Source organism: Vulpes lagopus, chromosome 22 (assembly GCF_018345385.1).
Source record: "Vulpes lagopus strain Blue_001 chromosome 22, ASM1834538v1, whole genome shotgun sequence".
In the NCBI taxonomy this organism is placed as follows: domain Eukaryota; kingdom Metazoa; phylum Chordata; class Mammalia; order Carnivora; family Canidae; genus Vulpes; species Vulpes lagopus.
The window spans coordinates 9537357-9552378 of NC_054845.1; the positions used below are offsets into that span (position 1 = coordinate 9537357).

The following is a 15022-nucleotide window of genomic DNA, read 5'->3' on the forward strand; positions in this document are numbered from 1 at the left end:
GTTAATGACAAAGGAAAATTTATTGGCTGATGAACATGAAAAATCGAGAAGAGTCCTTTAGGCAAATTTGGTTCTAAGCCCAAATTGTGTTCTGAGAATTCCATTTCTCTCTCCTTCCCTCTCTCCTTCCCTCCCTCCCTTTCTCCTTGTCTCCGTCTCTCCCTCCTTTTCTTTCTCAGCATCTCCTATAATCTCCTGGTTCCACTTATTCTTGGCTTGATTCTTGGGTGTGATCTCTTCATGTGGTAGTAAAGATGCCCCTGTAGCAGCTCCATGCTTACATAATCCTTAGTCCCTGTGATCTGAGAGAGACCTTTGTCTCCAGTAGTTCCAGCAGAAGCCCAAGGGCTAATTCGCATTGACTGGGCTGGGCCGTGTATCTGTCCTTAAACTGGTCACCGTGGCAAGAGAGACAGAGTCTTCCCACCAGCCAGGCTGGGGTCTTGTGCCCTGCACAGAGTTAGAGGTCTGGTGAGCCCCACCTGAATCCCGTGGACTAAGAGTTGAAGGGCTGTGGTTCCTGAAGGAAAATCAGGGCGCCAAGGAGAAAAAATAGAAAGACCAGAAAAACAAACCCGCAGTGCCTGCACTCAAGCGTGTTCTCTGTATCTCATTGGCTCTCCATGATTCTAGAAGTTGACCACGTGTTCCGCCTCTCTTTCCTTTCCAAGTCCTTTCTTTGACAGAGATGCGCTTTTTAGCAGATTATAGAGTTGTGTAAAACCAAGGATCACACTTAACACAATCTAAAATTCCCAAAATTTAAACCATCTGCCACCTAGAGCTTAAGATCCCAATGTGCACAAGGTACCAGAGACTTGAAAGAAAACCATCTCCATCAGTTATTGTGCAGTGAGGGACCGTGAAGGGCATGACAGGGCTCTCTACCCCGTCACATCAGCTGGACCTTAGCAGAGCTCTCCTCTCTGCCACCAGACGAGAAACTAATTGTTCAAAGTACACTCCAGGAATATGTTTGAAAGTTCTTAGAGAAGGTAAAGATGCTATAAAAATGAAAGGTATTATTATTACTGGTTTTTAAATGCTATATAGTTCCATGATTTTTTAAAATCTATCCTTAAGTTACCCCAATATATATCTAAGCACACTCAACTTCCAGGCCTGGTCTCTGGAGCCAGAGTCAGCCAACTTTACCTCTAAATGTAAATGTAAATGTTTTGAGCTTTACAGTCTGCGGTGTCTGTGCAGCTCCGCAGCTCTACTGCCATGGCACGAAGCAGCCCGAGAAACGCAGGCAGGCAGTGGGCCGGGGCTGGCTCGTGGGGCCGGAGCTTCCAGCCCCCGGAGGCCCGAGACAACTGCTCGGAGAAGGCCACTCTGTCTTACTCTTTTGTGTGGCATTTTAGAGTAAACTCTTCCTCTGGGGCCTCGGTAGGATACCTTCCATCCGAGTGACTCACACACCAATTGACAAAGTGTAGCACTGACCTCAAATTACCTCTCTCCTCCAGCTGCTCCGAGTACTTTTTTTTTTTTATTTCCTTAGTAAAATGAACACCACATGGGTCACGAGACATCTTGAGATTTATAGCAGACTCTGAGTGTTTCACTCCTCAAGAGCTGGAAGCGTAGGGCCGGGGAAGTCAGCACCCAGGGAAGTTGTGTATCTTTTCTCTGCTTATATGTCACGTTTTGTTTTAAACCGATGGGTAGGATGGTTTCTGAATGAGCTCTGCCAAGCAGTACTGCTGTTTAAAAGTCACCTCGTAGCAAATGGCACTTTTCCTCCAAACTGAAGAAGAATAAATATAGATTAACCGGTTTTCTTTAACGTGCTCTTGCTACAAAACGCGTCAACACCAGCACTTGTTTTCCGATCTAAACTTTAATAAAAATGACCCCCAAATAATCACCTACATGTTAACTTAAAAATAACACAAAATTAAGTCTTTCTTTTCGACCATTAACATGAGTTTCTGCCAAATGGAAAAACGTTACCTCTCTGTTCCAAAGAAGCCTGCGGTCTAGCCAGCAGGGTGATTGATGTCCTTGGATAAAGTCTTCCTCCCATTTTCTGAGGGGGAGAAATGGATGAATTTTAGGGATTGTGGTGCTCTTTTAAAAGAACAGGTCACAGAACCGAAGACAAAAACTTAAATGTGTTAAAAAATGAAGCTTTCCTGTTGGTGGTGACATCATGGACTCTAGACATTAGAGAAAACTTTGAATGCAGTGCCATTCGTTTTACACAATCAGAGCCTGAGGATTACATTGTAAGGCTTACCCAGCTTGAGAAGATGTGGGACAAGCCCTCTGGAGATTTCCAAAATGAGAGCTGGTTCTGAGATAGATGTCGATTCACCTGGTGCACAGGCGATGTTGTACTTGTGCATCTTCTCTCCTGGCCCGGCGCCATCAGGTACCCTCACCAAAGTGTTCAACAGGCACTGCGTGTGGCTTAGAAATGGATAGAAACTCTCAGGTAAGAAATTCTAAACATTCAGTCTGCTACCCAGCTTCAGGAGGTGAATCCTCCCTGGTCAAATTCTCCAAAAGCCTGCTGGGATTCGCGGGAGTCGTGGTTGTGTAAGGCTGGGCTTAAGCCCTTTGCTTGCACGTGCCGGGGGCCCAGTGAGCACACATCTGAATAAAATGAACCAAATGCTTTTCCTTCCCCGTCTGGCTGTGAAGAACACTTTGTTCAATACAGTTATTGAAGAAAACCATCCAGTGGCTAAATCATGATATCGAAATTGGCACAGTCAGGACACAGTTACATTAGGCTAGATGACCATTACATGGATCGTTCTCATTTTCCCAGAAAGACTTGGGGATCTGAGAGGGCAGCAAAGATGACACGATGCTCTCACACCGTCTTAACAGAAAATATATTTTGCAACATGAGTGTCTGTGCGAAAAGTCCCACCAGGAACCAACATGAAACAGCTGGTTCCCTTTCTATACGGTTGGCCCCCTACCACAACTGGAAAATATTCATCCTTTGGAATCATAGCTGGCAGATTTAATTGCCTTGTGTGCAGACTAGTCTAGCTTCTCACTGCAGATTTGTGTGCGCGCGTGTCCAAGTTGATGCTGAAGGATTAAAATGAACAATAAACATTAAATTCAAGAAACATCGAGGAAGGAGAATAATACTTGATAGCTGTGCCATATGCTGGGAGGAAAAGTATTCCAAAATAGAGCTGTAAAAATTGCTAGGTGCTCTTGTCAATTTAACTTCTAATTAAAAGCACTCCTAAAGGAAATGGAAGATGGTAATGAGCCAGAGGGTCGAGCTTGTGCTGGGGATGGGGTAACAGGGTCATAGAGAATGGCGGCTGGGAGGGACAATATTTCTAGATGCTTTGCTTTCACGTAGGAAAAGGAAATCAGCCAAAGCCCCCATCCTTATCTGTCATGCTTATTTTTTCCCCAAAGTGATGCCAGGGCTTACTTCAGCAGGATTTGGAGCAGGTCAGGAGATCCAGGCCCTGCTCACCCCAACCCACCCCTACCCTTCTTGCCTCTTTCTCTCCATCTCGGAGCAAAGACAAGTGCTCCCCACAGGCCTGGGGCTCCTCCCCACAACACCACGCACTGCAAGATAAACCTGTAATGGTTTCCCCATAACTGCTTTCCTTTTTTCATATCGATGATTGACGCTCGTTATTGTGTCACTGATAACCTCATATCTTTGGTGACCATGGGTCCTCCTTCCCAAAGTGACATACTTAATTTTTGCGTTAGCAAAGGTTCGCGGAGTGTTGAGACTCTCTCCATCAGCCAAAAGAATTACCCTCCAAGTGAGAATTTCTGGCTGCAGAAAAAGCTGTTCTGAGATGATGTATAGCTTCTTCCCGCATCCCTCAAATCCTCCTCCAAGGTGGGCCTCTCATCTGCTGTGCAGGCTCTTGGTGGTAGCCAAGCGACACCACACACGACCACCAGGGTGGGCGGCAGGGTGGCCCCACACACTGACCAGATAGCATCGCTGGGACATTTTAAACATTGTGTCCTTTTCCTGAGAAGGCCTCCCAAGGGGGAGTGGGGCCTTTCGGAACGAGCAGGGCAGGGACGTGTCCCATATTCCCCGTCTGCTGCTCCTTGGGTGCCCCAGTAGTGTAGCAACCGTGGGGCGTACGATATTGCAACCACTCCACTTTGAGTCCAAATAAGACAGTTCTTTCCTTGCAGGTTTATCACATAGCAGCATCCTTTCCTCCTGGGCTGGTCCCTGCCCCGCCCCCACCCCTGCATTCCCCAAACTTTTAGCTGATTTTTGGTTAATACCTAGCTTTCCATTTTATGCCAAAAGCCTGGTTTTCCTGTGTTCTTGGGTGTTTTTCTTTTCTCTTTGTGAATAACTTCACATTGACTGAAATATTACTTCTCTGCACGCCGGAGCACATGTGTGTGCACTAGAATTAAAACCTCCTCGGGCTTTGCCTATGAACCACCACCAGAGCTGCGGATGGCACTGGTCGGAGGGGGACTCAGAAGTAGGTGGTTGGTGGTTTTTTTAAAAGAACTCCGGGTGATTGTTTTGTGCATCGGTGGCTGAAAGCTGGCTCAGTGAGAGTCCTCAAAGGGGGTGATAGGTCTGTGGCTAGAGCACCGTTCTCAGCTGGATGCATTTGCCTCCAGGAGACAGTTGGCATGTTTGGAAGTATTTTTGGTTGTCACAGCAGCAGAGAGGGGGTGCTCCCAGCACCTAGTAGGTGGGAGCCCGGGATAGGCCTAGAGATCCTAGAATGCATGGGACAGCCCCCCATCCCACCCCACCCCACAACGAGGAGTTACTAGAGATGTCAGGAATGCTGGGAAAGCGGGGGCGGGGGGGGCGTGGAGAGCAGAGGAAAGTGAGAGGAAGAGTCCATCGCACATGTCCTGCTGTAGCTCCTGGAGGGGGGAACCGGGATTCCTCCCTCGGCAACACCTCCCAGGACCCACCTGCCCCTCCCCCAGGGGCCCTCCTAACCCACCCACCTCAGGAAACAGGAGAGAGGGTGTTTCTCGTCCAATCATTTCCACACCCCCCAAACATAAGCCCAGTGTCCTCTCTTTTCTTACCGGTGCCGTAGGAAATTTTGCACGGAAACTCTCTAGCTACACATTTTATAGGTCAGATGACATTTTTGTCTTCTTATGACCAGAAAAGGAATTACATTGAAGTGTAGAAAATTGAGGGCTTTGCTTTTTTTTTTTTTTTTTTTTGTCTACTTTGCATTGCAGAATTCAACTCTGTCCTTAGGAGCAAATGGAAAAATTAAGAACCGAAGGTTGTTGCTAACACCAGGCAGTCACTCTCATTAGCCATTCGGTCTCTACCTGAGTCTTTTTCTCATTTTGCAATAAAACCAAATATCACAGTGGGGGCTAGGATGAGGATGAGGTATGTAAAGATAAATACAGTGGGGGATTGTTTCATTAAGTGTCTGTTTAGAGGATTATTCTTTTTCTTTGGCTTCAGCCAGGCAGCAATATTACTTGGTGTTCCTGGGCACACATGGCCTGTGTCCAGCGGCTGTAGTGCCAGTGACATCCGCAGCTGTGCCAGCCCTTGAGCTGTTCAAGCTGAATGAAAACAGGTCTCTCTGTACCTTACGGTGCAGTCGCAGTTGAGCAAATACTTGGTGACCATCTAATTGGCTGAGTCCTGGAAAACTGTGGTGCCACGTATATCTCGATGGGTGAGTATAGGAAAAATATGTATTAGTGGACACAGTTCCCAGAATCAGAACTGGGTCACAGAATTAGATGCTGTGACAACCAGCAAACTTCATTTTTGAGTTCGGTCACATGGCAGGTATTGACATAAGCGCAGATGACGAGCGGAGGCTCCATTTTAAAACCATTGGCAGGGATCCCTGGGTGGCACAGCAGTTTAGCACCTGCCTTTGGCCCAGGGTGCGATCCTGGAGACCCGGGATCGAATCCCACGTCGGGCTCCCGGTGCATGGAGCCTGCTTCTCCCTCTGCCTATGTCTCTGCCTCTCTCTCTCTCTCTGTGACTATCATAAATAAATTTAAAAAAAAGAAAAAGAAAAAAATAAAATAAAATAAAACCATTGGCATTCCTCGTGTTCCCGTGAACATGGAGAGTTCTGGAGGAGGGTGTTTGTCCGGTTAGGTTACAAAGTGCTGCTTTTCTCTAGGCCAGTCAACATGGGTTGTTTGTCAAGGGATTACCTGGAGGGGAGCTGACGTGGGGAACCTTTCCAGCCACTCGGCCTTGTCAGTTAATGCCTCAGACTTTGGCTTCCTGTTAAATGACAGCAAATGTGTCAAATGATTGCCAGATTTTGCCAGCGCCTTAGATTAAACATGTAATGAAGACAAAATCAGGAATTTGCCTTGTCCTTTTTTAATGGTTTTTAAAAGAAATTTAGTAAAATTCTCCGAGTCCTTCTGCTTGAGAGGTAGACATAGTCTTCCCATTGATGGAAACCTGCCCCAACACAGACTTCCCAACTCACCTGCGTGTGACTTGTACCAAGAACCGTGTGACGGAAATGAAACAAACCCGAACCCTCTCGGCACACCCCGCGTTCGAGGTTATGCCAGCAGGCTGAAAGAACCCGCAGCACGGAGATGAACACACACCTGCAAAGGATACCAAGGGGCAATGATGGACGAGGCTAATAAACGTATTTCTGCCCCCGGAGGACCCTGTGCATGGTGTCTGTCGCTGTCCTAGCTGACGAATTGCCCAGAATGACTCCCTTTCCTTACTCTGTGCCAGTCCAGTAAATAGAAATAAGCTCCGGGATCCACTCTGAACTGTGCCAAGGGTAAATACCATAAACCATGGAGAAACACAAGGTTCCTGTGACTTTGTGACTAAGGCAAATCCCCGCCGTGTTTCAGATCTCGCCTCGTTTGTGAATATGTGTCATTCTAAATAGGTGTAGCTCGCTCCTTGGAGGTGAGGGCTTCTCCTTTCCTATTTTCTTTGCTCCCCGAGGTTTTTCTGTGCATTAGATGTTTCCCCAGGGCCGCTGCCAGCAGCCCGAGTGAATCACTTGGCATGCAGGAAGCGAAGGTGGATAAATACAGAAAGTCCAGACCTGGCCTTTTCCGGGGTGGAGTCTCCAGGAAACCAGCGCACGTGGCACCTTGTCCCGGCCTCGCTGAGCTCCGTGCGCGTTCAGCCCCATACGTTTGTCCGCCACCTGCGCGATGCTGGAGGTCAGCCTTCCTTGCGGGGTAACAGGTCCGCAGGAAGAGCGGATTATGGTTTCAGCTTGAAATCTGAAAAGATCTCTGAACCTTTTCAGCAAAGGAGGGCTGCCAGTCCCACCGGCTCGGAAACGTGCCCCTGATTAGGGTTCATTTTCGTGGTAGAAAGAGAAATTTTAGAAAGGAATTAAGCAAATTGTTCTTTATCTGGACAATCCCAGGTGGAGAGGGGGGGTGTGTGTGTGTGTTTTAATATATAGTATAATCCCTTTTCACTGGGAAAAATCAAGACAAATTTGTTATATATAGTAGTGTAAATGGAAAACAAATTCTTGTTTTCGAACTGGGATGTCCCGGATCACAAGCTCAGAATGGATCTTAGGAGTGATTTCTGTTTATTGCACTAATACAGAGTAAGACTCCGTATTCTCTTAGGGGAAACTAAGGAGTCATTTTGGGCAATTTGTCAGCCAGGACAGCAAGAAATCATATAGCAGGCTGTGCCTGAAGTCAGTGGAATCCTTACTATGTCAGTCCTGGTGTTCTTGCAGTGACTGTAAACCCGTGGTTCTTCGCAAGCCATATTCTAACAAAAGTCACACCTTCCACGGTTTATTAACCACTTAATTAGAAGGTATGGCGGGTAGAGTTGGAATAGGGTTTAAATCTCATCTCCGCGTATTCTAGCTCTGAAAGTGATTGAGGTTCTTAACCTCTACTCAGCTATAACACGGGGTACTACTGTCACTTTCTAGGGGTTTTGTGAAGATTTTCTGTGCCGAAATGCACGTCTCAGACCATTCTAAGAAATCTCTAGTCTGACCCACCTAGTTGGTTCTCTTCCTTTCCAGATATGTATTTCGTCACTCTCTTTCTCTCTGGGCCAAGACGGTGGGAAGAGCTCTCTCTCTCCACCTTTCTGTGTGGCGTGTGGTGGATCACAGCTATGAGATATGGAGGTCTCCTCAAAAGGTCCTATTGCTCGTTGCTTGATGCAGAGAGAAGTGAGGCAGAAGGACTCCCTGATTCTGAGCGGCCACCATGGCCAGCAGAGCAGCCCTCCTGCTCCGCTCAGGCCCTGCCATGCCTTCTCTTCCACTTTCTTCACTCACCCCTCCAGCGGGGAGACAAACATGTCATGAGCTGGTGCTCTCAGACTTTGGCATGCATGGGGACACCTGGACTCCATTCCCGGAGGCTCTGATCCTGTGGGTGCGAGGCGAGCCCAGGAATCTGCATGTGATGAGTACCATCACATGGGGGCCAGTGTAGGCAGCCTAAGGACCACACTTGAAGAAGCGCTGCTAGAAATACTGAGGGATAAAAGATGCTGTCTTTCCAAAAGGAGTCCAAGGTGTAGTGGGAGTCGATAGAAACAGGCTTTGTGATCCGGGATGGCAGAAACTGTAAGGGAGCACCCATGGGGACGGGTTTACGGCTGGCTGGACCTGGGTCCGTTGCAGAGGTGGTAGTGGGCTGGCCCTCGAAGTGCGGCTAGGACTTGCCAGACTGAGAAAGGAGAGAGAGGAGTCCATGCAGAAGAACAGCTCGAGGAACCAGAAGCAGAGAGGCCAGCGTGCTCTGGGAGGAGTGCATTTTCTGGGTCTCCCACCATTAATAAATGAATCGTGAACACCTCTCTCTCAAACCAGCAAACTTATTCATAAGTCACATTTTCATCCGTATACTAGAAGTTAGAAAAAGTCTACTTTCCAAAATAAAGAGTAAGTACCTAAAGTTTAATATTGCATTTCCCCCCACACCCTACGAGAAGTTAGTGGACAAGGGAAGGTGGCAGTGAGACTGGAGATGCTGGCAGTGGTCAATCACCTTAGGGCTCAGACTGAGAAGCTCAGGTGCCCATCTCCCCCTCTCACACACGCGAACCCTGGGAGGCCAGGGCCTAGGGCCGGATGCGAGCCAGCCATCCCCCATTCCGTGACTTCTTGTGCCACGTCCGTCTCTTCCAGTGTCAACAGCCACCACGTTGGCTTCTGCATAGGTGGCTCCCTTCCCCCCTCCAATAGGAAAGAAATGCCACACTATTGCGTGTTTGACTCTCTTGGGGGGTGTGAAACAAAGAGATACTTTGCCTTGTTTTATTTTGAAATTTGTCTTATTTTTTCCAGCTTTTTTAAAGAGCATGTAAAATGCAGTAAAAATACGAAGAATGTCAACTCGGCTCTTTAAATGGAGCTCCTCGGGCCATCAGACCGTTAACATCCACAGATACAAGTTTACTTTCTTTTCCGTAGTGGTAGCATTAATTCTGGTTTTTCTAAAGAGTGTGGGAGTAAATGATATAATTTTTGTAGCTACAGAAACTGAAATACAGTTAAGTTGCTTTCCCTGCACAGTGGTATCCATGGAAAGGAACAAAGCTAAGAAGTAATTAGCAAAGATAAGAAATTATATCATTAAGTGAAATCATATAAATGATGCTAGATGGAGGTATACAAGGAGTACAGATGTTTCAGCTAAACGTGGTATTGTGGGATTTGTGGAATTTACAGGATTTCGCGAATCTGATATCATTTTTCAGACTCCAAGAAGAAAGAATCCCTATGGGTTGTTTTGTTTTGGTTTGTTTTGTTTCTCCAATTACCTATTTGCTTTTTGAGGAGCTCCTGGGTTTTGTACGGACTGGGAGTCAGTCCGTAGGTGGAATCTGCAGTGTCTCATTCCAGAAGCGCACCTCAGACGGCGCGATGAAATATTCATTGACTGTGATCTAAATCATCGTAGGATTCCAACATAAAATACACAACTAAGAGATATTAACATTAACAGGTGATATTACCTAGGATAAAAGAAAGAGAAATAAAACGGGCTCACCTGATTGGCAAATCGAGTGCTGTTACTGCGTTCATTGCCAGCCAGAGGGATTTTAACTGCTGTGTTTTAAGTATGATTCACGCGCAGAGGCCCCGCCGCTTCACTTCCCTGGTAATCCCGATTACCAGGCCCCTCTTCCAAGGGCTGTGTCCCACCCCAGGCTACACGCTGTGGACACGTGTGTTGGGTTTTGCTTCGTTTACCAAAGAACAGTGTGGAGTTCAGGGCATTTTTAGAAAGACCAACTTGTCACCACTGTCACATTCGGAAAAGAAGAGTTCCAATTATTGGAAAGAAGGCAGGTTGTTGTCAAACCCCAGGGAGCAAAGCACAGGGGAGCAGGTGACAGCCCCAGGAATCCCAACAAAGCAAAATGAAGGAATTGGACCCAGCCAACCAGTAAATAATGAGCGTGGCAAGAAGCGGCCACGGCGGTAGGCTAGGGGGGTGGGGGAGTCTCCAGGGCCACTTCATAGGCGGGGACCACGTGGGGGCAGAGGAAGAGGAGTCGCGACAACTGGGTGAGTGATGATACCAGTGACCAGTGCGCAGGGTACGCGGCAGGGACAAGATGGGGATGGGGGCAGGAAAAAGAACTTTCCTCTGCCCTCGGGGCTTTGGCCGAGACCCCTGTAATAAAAGACCAAGAAGAGAAAGCCGAGCAAGAGCCTATTACCCCGTGCGCCTCACTCAGACCCGGGAGCACCCGGGGCGCAGGGTGCCAGTCGGGTGCCAGTCGGCTGTGGCGCCGGCAGGGACCGAGCGGGAGGTGGGGGCCTCTCGGGGACGGTACGGGGTCTCAGCGAAGATGCGTGGCCCTTAGCAGGACGGCCTGGGGCGTGATCACTCGGACAGTGTGTCTGGGTGTGTGTCGACTCGTGGGCCCCCCTCCTGGGACGGGAGTCGGGGATCTTACCTGCTTGGCGCGCTAGCAGGACACCTGAGCCCCTTGGGAGGCTCTGCTTGGCGGCCCTGCAGGTGTCTGCAGCTCGCGATGACCATCCACCTCAGCACCGGGGCGGGGGCCGGCCTGCGACCCTTCTGGAAGTGGCAGGGAGGAGGGCTGGGGAGTCGGCAGCTCGCTGGATCATGGGTGCCATTTGCAGATCGTGGGTGCCGTTTGCAGGCACCTGCTGCAAGTGCTGGAGCTGCCGAGCGCCTGAGCCGGGGACGGAGAGCCACACGCGGTCTCGTTGCGTCTGTGCCCATCAGGCCCAGGACAGCAGCTCTGGCCACCTCAGCAGTAGTTGGCAAATGGGTCCTGCTGCCACCCCTGTCCGGCTCTACCCTGGGCCCCAGAGCTCCTGGTCCCGCTTGGGGAGCTGGACTGGACGTGGTGGCCCTGGGGACAGTAAAGTACACCCCTAAGGTCCAATGGAGTGAAAGGCATCGTCCTGCCATGCACCTGGTGGGCAGGACTGTGGGGGCGCCCACAGGAAGGGGCCTCGCCGGCGGCGCCCCAGCTGCTGCTCCCTGGACGTGCCAGCTGCCGGAGCCGGTGCGCAGGAGGGAGCGCAGAGCATGGCAGCGGCGGGTTTATGCGGGCTCTTCTCGGGGCAGGAACTCTGGCCCATGACCTGCCGTTCCCTTGCCTGCCTTGTGCGGCCCAGTGCCCGACGTGCGCCCCTCTCTCCCCGTCCTGTCTGTCTGGGCTGGGGGACGGGGGCTCCCCTGCAGCAGGCCCGTCCCCCCATCCGTCCAGGCTTCACCTCAAGGAGCCTCTGGACGCAAGCACTCCATCCGCAGAAGGCCCTGAAGCCAACTGTCGGGGATCAGAATGTCCCCACGCCATCGGGGATCAGATGGTCCCTGCGATTCCTCTGGCTGCGGCCCCCAGAGGCAGACTGAGCGAAGGGAGCTGTGGCCTGGTTTTAACTCTAACACCAAATCCAGCCCTGGTGCAGATGGAGTTCCTGAAACTCCCTTGGGGTCCCCGCTTGCATCGTGCAGGCCCTTGGGGTCCCCGCTTGCATCGCTCAGGAGCCACCGGCAGGTTCGCTCCCGGCTTGGCAGCCCGGCCAGTCCTGCGGCCGCTCCCAACCTCCCGACGCAGCAGCTTTGCTTAGGACGAACCGGACTGGACCTGGCTCCCCCCAGCAGCCAAGTGAAGCGGTTTTGTCACTCAGTGTCTTCGTCTCCGGATTTAAAGAAGAGTCTGTCACAGAGCAGAAGATGATAAATCTCTTCCGGCTAAAGTGCCTTTCTGATTCTCCTTATTTTTGTTGTTAGAAGTCCTCTACAGAAAAGAAGCAAGACAGTGGAAACATTTTCGTAAGATGACACTTTATCTCTGTGATTAACTATATAATAAACCGTAAAGGCTTTGCCATGGTAATCTCCTCCTTACACCTTATTGCTTTAATAATAAAAGCTTTTTTTATGGCAGCAGAATAAAATTTTACTATCCAGACAGTTTAGATAAAATGAGAAGATGTGTTTTTGGAAGGATAGAGGGCACATCCGAAACACGTGAGGTCAGCGTGGGTTTTCTGTGAGCTCAGTGTCTGTAGAGCGTGTTCGGGGTGTCGTGAGGCAGGTGCCCTCGGGGGGACTTCATCCAGCCATTTAGAGGACTCTCAGTTGGGTGTCTGGGTGGCTCGGTTGGTTGAGCATCAAACTTGGGATTTCGGCTCAAGTCTGGATCTCAGGGTCATGAGATTGAGGCCCACATGGGTCTCCATGCTCAGCAGGAGGTCGGCTTGTCCCTCTCCTTCCCCCTCTGCAGCCCCCCTGCTCGTGTACATGTTCTCTCTTGCTCTCTCTCTCTCTCTCTCAAATAAATTAAGAAACTTTAAAAAGAAAGGAACTTTTAGTGGTCAGTGAAAGGCTAAAGAATTCTGTATTTCTGTCAAGTATGGAGGGTTAATGTTTCAAAGCAAAACTGTTCAAAACCCAAGAGTTACAGATGAGTAGTGGGAGAAAGCACAACTTTTAATAATTTATTACGACCCTAATTTGCATACAGAATCATCAACTACCTATTTTGATCCTGAGCCAAAGCCTGTGTGGTTTGGTGATTATCATCGCACTTTTATTCATAAGCTTCTGTCTCAAATGATTAGATTCTTTCAGTGGCAAAAATCCTATAAATTTTTGCTTAAACATGATTTGTATGCGAGCACTACAGTACACCAATTAAGAAGCTTCATTACTGTTATCCCACAAAAAACAGAATACATTGTCTTTCCTGCTCATCACTGTTGAGCAATTTCTTTTTCTTTCTTTTTGTTTCAAGTTTTTGTTTAAATTCATGTTAGCTCACATGGACTGTAACCTTGGTTTCAGTAGAATTGAGTGATTCGTCACCGACATGTAACACCCAGTGCTCATCCCGACAAGCCCTCCTTACCCCATCACCCGTTTAGCCCGTCCCCTGCCCACCTCCCGTCCAGTGACCCCCAGGCTGTTCTCTGTAGTTAAAAATCTCTTATGGTTTGTTTCCCTCTCTTTTTCTCTCTTCCCCTTGGTCATCTGTTTTGGTTTCTTAAATTCCACGTATGAGTGAAATCATATGGTATTTGTCTTTCTGTGCCTGACTTATTTCACTGAGCATAATATACTCTAGCTCCATCCGTGTTGTTGCAAATGGTGAGATACCATTCTTTTTGATGGCTGACTGATACTCCAGTGTGTGTGTGTGTGTGTGTGTGTGTGTACACATATATATGTATACACTACATCTTTAAGCATTCCTCAGTCAAAGGACATTTGGGCTCTTTCCATAATTTGGCTATTGTTTCTATGGAGCAGTTTCTTGTGCAGCGACCCACAATAGTCTAAGACCACAAGGTAGAACAGAAGTTTTGTAGAATTCCGAGTTTCCCTGGAAAAAGTGATAATTTAGTGGAGACCTGAAGGAAGACTCCCAGTTAATGAGACAAAGGCAGGGTTGTGTGGGAGGGTTGTCTTGCAGCAGAGGGAAAGGCATGTGCCAAGTCCTGTGGTGAGGAGAGAGCAGAGCTCATACCTTCTGGGCTTTCGTGAGGCTTAAACAAGGCCATTCCTAAGGTGCCTACTGAGGTCCTAGCACGCAGCAAGCCCTCAGGATGTGCTGGTTATGATCAGCTCTCATTTTGAAGCAACTCGGGGCGGATCTCTCTGTGCAGCTGTACCTAAAAAGCAAACCTGTGACCTTTCTGCTCCTCAGTGGGAATGTGGTCCGTGACACCGCCTGGGATCTCTCTATGACTCTTCCACTCTCTGATGTCCTTCCCCTCGAGACCATCGCTCCCATCCTGCATAGCTGCTAACTCTGTCCCAGGGTTTGGCCCAGCACCCTCTGTCCTTGCCAGCCTGCAGAGTTTTTCACGAGGTGCACTCAGTGTACGTGTCTGTCCCAGGACCTCTAAGGAGACCCAGTAGGACTTACATGCGGCACTGGATGACAGTGCTCGTGGAGCTGGATATGACACCGGGCCACCAGGGCATCTGGAAGGTTTTAGACACAGCATTTCCTCTGTGACCCCTCCTCTGGCCTGATTCTCAGCTCAGTGTGACGCTGGCTCCTCGCCGTCTGACGGGCTGCTAGGGACCAGGCTGCCCTTTGCCTACATATCCTTCATCCTCCCTGTCTGCTTCCCACACTCTTCTTCCCTTCCATGGTCCTGCTGCCTTGGAAGTGAAACCCAAAGAAACCCTGGGGTGTACCTTGTTGAGATTCCAGAGGGAGGCTGGGAGGGAGCCGCTCCAGGCTGGCACCTGACCCTGCTCTGCATTCAGTTCATCAGTTCTGCACAGGGTCCTGACTCAGCAGAGGTCCCTGGCTCGCCTTTGAGCACCTGAGTTTTGAAAGCGGTCGTACATAGGTGCTTGAGTTACTAAAATGCTTGAGGACAGTCTTGTGTGGAAACACCCAGAGGAATGGAAGCATGGTTGGATGCCACCCTCACAGGCTCCTTCACATCCTCAAGTGGGCACTAAGCAGGTTAACAGTTCATTGTGAACCTTCGTCCCTCCTGCCGCTAGCCCAGAAGTCCCCAGCTGACCACTGTATGAATATCCAGCTTTGCTGCGTGAGTGTTGCACCTGAGGATATGCCTTATCCCCC

General features: G+C 49.2%; 1 protein-coding gene across 6 annotated transcripts in view; it reads left to right on the forward strand.

Annotated features, from left to right (window-relative positions):
* Nucleotides 1-15022, forward strand: part of SPATS2L (spermatogenesis associated serine rich 2 like) — a 159948-nt gene that overhangs the window by 124729 nt on the left and 20197 nt on the right. The window lies entirely within an intron of this gene.